We start from the raw sequence: 4,919 nt of genomic DNA, 5'->3' as shown, positions 1-4,919 counted from the left end.
TTGGTTAGTTTTCTATATACAGCCTTAAGGTACTCCTTTTCCAATTTGGAACCAGTCCGTTTTTCAATGTCTGGTTCTAACTGTTGCTTCTTGACCTGCATACAGATTTCTCAGGAGGCAGGTAAGGTGGTCTGGTATTCCCATCTCTTTAAGAATTTTCCACAGTTTGTTGTGATCCACACAGTCAAAGGCTTTGGCATAGTCAATAAAGCAGAAATAGATGCTTTTCTGAATTCCCTTGATTTTTTTTCTATGATCCAACAGATGTTGGCAGTTTGATCTCTGGTTCCTCTGCCTTTTCTAAATCCAGCTTGTATATCTGGAAGTTCTTGGTTCACATACTGTTGAAGTCTGCTTGAAGGATTTTGAGCATTGTCTTGCTAGCATGTGAAATGAGTGCAAATTGTGCAGTAATTTGAACATTCTTTGCCATTGCCCTTCTTTGGGATTAGAATGAAAACTGACCTTTTCCAGTCCTGTGGCCATTGGTGTGTTTTTCAAATTTTTTGGCATATTGAGTACAACACTTTAACAGAATCATCTTTTAGATTTCAAATAGCTCAGCTGGAATTCCATCACCTCCACTAGATTTGTTCATAATAATGCTTCCTAAGGCTCACTTGATTTCACACTTTAGGATGTCTGGCTCTAGGTGAGTGATCACACCATTGTGGTTTCCAGGTCATTAAGAGTTTTTTTTTTCTGTAGTTCTGTGTATTCTTATCACTTCTTATTAATATCTTCTGCTTCTGTTAGGTGTATTATTTCTGTCCTTTTACCCATCTTTGCATGAAATGTTCCCTTGGTATCTCTAATTTTCTTGAATCGATCTCTAGTCTTTCCCATTCTATTGTTTTCCTCTGTTTCTTTGCATTGTTCACTTAAGAAGTCTTTCTTAAGTGAACAATAAGGGAAAATATTAGTAATTACTAAATCTAGCTGAAGAATATAGGGTACTTCATTGGACTATTCTTTCAGTTTTTCTATAGGTTAAAAACTTTCACGTGTACCCCAACGTTCATCGCAGCACTGTTTATAATAGCCAGGACATGGAAGCAACCTAGATGCCCATTAGCAGATGAATGGATAAGAAAGCTATGGTACATATACACAATGGAGTATTACTCAGCCATTAAAAAGAATACATTTGAATCAGTTCTAATGAGATGGATGAAACTGGAACCTATTATACAGAGTGAAGTAAGCCAGAAAGAAAAACACCAATACAGTATACTAATGCATATATATGGAATTTAGAAAGATGGTAACAATAACCCTGTATACAAGACAGCAAAAGAGACACCGATGTATAGATCAGTCTTATGGACTCTGTGGGAGAGGGAGAGGGTGGGGAGATTTGGGAGAACAGCATTGAAACATGTATAATATCATGTATGAAACGAGACGTCAGGTTTGATGCACGATACTGGATGCTTGGGGCTGGTGCACTGGGACGACCCAGAGGGAGGGTAGGGGAGGGAGGTGGGAGGAGGGTTCACGATGGGGAACGTGGGTATACCTGTGGTGGATTCATTTTGATATTTGGCAAAACTAATACAATATTGTAAAGTTTAAAAAAAAATTAAAAAAAATAAAAACTTTCAAAATAAACTTAGGGAAAAAGGAAGAAGCTGAAAGACCTGGTTTAATTTCCTAACTATATTCTTTTTTTATCTAATAATAAGTTAATAGCTAAGCAATGAAAACAAAACAGTTATTTGGGTATAACTTTATATTTAGGAATAAAACCAGCTAACAGTCAGTCATGTACTTAGCTGTAAGAATTACAAAATCAGAAATAAAGTTCTATTGCTCATTAGAGGGACTTCTCATATTTTATGGCTTATACTTTCTAAGGAAATACACTGGAGGAAATGGACTAGGTGTGTATTAAGGAGTTTAATTTTGCACTATGGGTAGATATGGAAATATTTAACAAACCCTAACTTTTCTTTTTCACAAGTCTTCATGTCTATGAAAGTGATTATATTGATTTGTCCCCTTTCTCTAGGTAAAAAGAAAAAATCAACTGTATCTTTGCTTAGTTGTAGCTAAATTGCTGTGGTTGATAGAAGCAGAGATATAAATATATTGGTGTAAAAGGACACATAGGAGATAAGACTATGTATTTATTGCCCATTTATGTAATTACATGTGTCACTGAGGACAAAGGTCTTTAAAACAAAGACAAAAGGCAGAGTAGAAGCAGTTCCCGACAGTAAGATAGATGGACTTGCTACCACTTCCCTCTTCGTGAATTTTCCTTCTGCGTGCTTGCATATCCTTCTGGCTTTATAATCACATTTGAAAACTTGACCATCTTTTTGGGCACAGTTCAATGGCTGAAGAGATGCTTCACTCCAATAAAAAGAAAATGAAAAATTTTCAAGAGCATTCATAGGCTTCGAGCCAAGAGGAGAGCACTTCATTCCTGAGATCTGGTAGTTGTTCCACGAGGAAGTAACAACCAAGACCACAGTACCATGGATGTGGTAGGCGAAAACGAGGCCCTGCAACAGTTCTTTGAAGGTAAGAGGCCTGTTTTCAACACCTGAGAGATGACATTGCTTACAATCACTGTTTCACCTTTTTGGAATTCACTTAATCTTGGCTTTCAAAGAAATGTAATTGTACTAACTGTTCTAAAGTCAGAAGTTCAGGTTTGTTTGTTGTGTTTGTAGCAAAAAATCAGTGGTGTAGATAGTGATTTTTGAAAATTCAGGATTTCCATCTTATAGCTTGGTTATTAAAAGAATCAAGATGTCAGCATTCCTATGTCACTAGAATGTGTCCCTGTCCTATGCTAGATTTTTTTCCAATCCCTGTGTTTCATAAAGCTAGAAAGATACTTACTACTTACTTCTAAATAAGATACTACTTTTCTTCTAAAATTATTGAATATAGCACAACAAAAAATGTAAAAGTTTACTAAGACAATTTTTCCCTTGGTATAATTAAATACAAAACAGCCTAACAGCAAAGAAGCACCTCTTTCCCCATTCCCATCTGTGTTTTTCACAACACTTAAAAAATATGTAACTATTGAATGATGGCTTGTTTTTGAGGGTAAGTATCTTTCTCCCCAAGGGGAGGCTTACTATACGACATGGTTTCACAGATTTTCTGTTTTCTAAAAACCTGAAATGGCGGTAGCACTTCTCATATTTAGTTGGGTTGATATTCTCATGATGGGTCCACTGAAAATGTCAGCAAGGCCTTGCCTTCTTGTGGCATGTTTTAGGGAGCCACTGGCAGGCTGCACACTAGTGCAGCTAGAGTTCCTTTTCAGTTAGCCATGCTCAGACTTCCATGGAACAGGAAATGTGGCCAGAGCGTTTGCACATTTCCAGGTATTTCCCAGGAGAGAGTATGAGAATAATTGAGGGCAGACCTGCTCGCTCACAGAATCCCAAGGGCAGTTAGCAGCATATTGAGAAAGTGCTTTTGTCATTTCTTGTGATTAGTAAAGTGCCTGACAAATACTAGACGTTTAAGGGTTGAATGACCATATTGTGTCAAACACTAAAGAGTGTTTCTACCAAAGAAACAGTGAGATTCTAGGTCACTATCAGAAGGCACAGTTCAGTAGGTCCAATGGCTTGAATTTTGCCAGATTGGGCAAGAAAATATAGGACCTAGAGAAGTATTGTGTTATTTTAGATCTATAATCTATCTCGTTATATTCTATCTCCGGCAGTGTCCAAGCCAATGTGTCCACTTGGGTCACACAGTAGGTACAATAGTGTGGCTCAATTGTTGTCACCTGATTTTATATCCTATGCAACTTTCATTTGAATAGAGTAGAAAGCTCCGAGCTACAGTTATATCTGCTTTATTTTAGAGAAACCATTCATTTTATAAAAGCACAAAACCTACCTAGTTTTATTCCAGAGCTGGAGAAGACCTGAAAAGTTCATCTGGTCTACCTGTTTTTTGGTAGTGCTGTCATACCTATAGGGTCACTATGTTGTCCTTGTTCATGCTATTTTCTGAAGTCTTTGGGGATATAGTTTCCACAAATCCTCTCTCTAGCTGGTTACAAAAATCTTATTATTATTATTGTATCTTTCTTAGCCCAAACTAAACTTGGGCTGCTTTTGGAGACTTTTTAACTGGGGAGGAGTAATTTCTCCATGGAAAGAGAATAAAATGGTCAGTGTTTTCTTACATTATATTTGAATGAATAGATTGAAAAGATGGTAAACTTTGAAATAAAAAAATAGAAGTAGTAATTTAAGTGATTCCCCTCCCCTTGAAAATCACAAGGCTGGTTGTCAATTTTTTATTACCTATTCAGCAAATATCTATCACTGACTGTGTGCCAAGTCCAACAATCACCTCTTTGAAAGCCTGTAGGGCTTTGAAGAATTTCCCTTAGATTATGATTTCCTTTCTCAAATATTCCTTAGAATGAGGACAGCAAAATTGGATATGCTATTCTCATGAGGAGGGCCAGTTATATGTTGTTCTCCTGTTTATATATCACCTTCCAATTAAGTGCTGCTGCTGCTGCTGCTGCTAAGTTGTTTCAGTCGTGTCCCACTCTGTGTGACCCCAGAGACGGCAGCCCACCAGGCTCCCCTGTCTTTGGGATTCTCCAGGCAAGAACACTGGAGTGGGTTGCCATTTCCTTCTCCAGTGCATGAAAGTGAAAAGTGAAAGTGAAGTTGCTCAGTCGTGTCTTGACTCTTAGCGACCCCATGGACTGCAGCCCACCAGGCTTCTCCATCCATGTGCAGTCTCATATAAAAAACCAAGGTCTGAAAAACAAGAAAAGTTTTCTTAATTTGTTACCCACCTGAAAGCTAATTTTTCGTTTCCTCAAACTCTTCATTCTAATAAACTGAATCCTAAATAATATATTTTTCCTTATGAACACTTTTGTATTAAAGAGTATCTGGACTGACAATATCATTGTG

This window comes from Bison bison, unplaced genomic scaffold (genome assembly GCF_000754665.1).
Source record: "Bison bison bison isolate TAMUID 2011002044 unplaced genomic scaffold, Bison_UMD1.0 scf7180017864163, whole genome shotgun sequence".
Classification (NCBI taxonomy): Eukaryota; Metazoa; Chordata; class Mammalia; order Artiodactyla; family Bovidae; genus Bison; species Bison bison.
The sequence above is the reverse complement of the archived record's forward strand: the minus strand, read 5'-3'. Positions refer to the sequence as shown.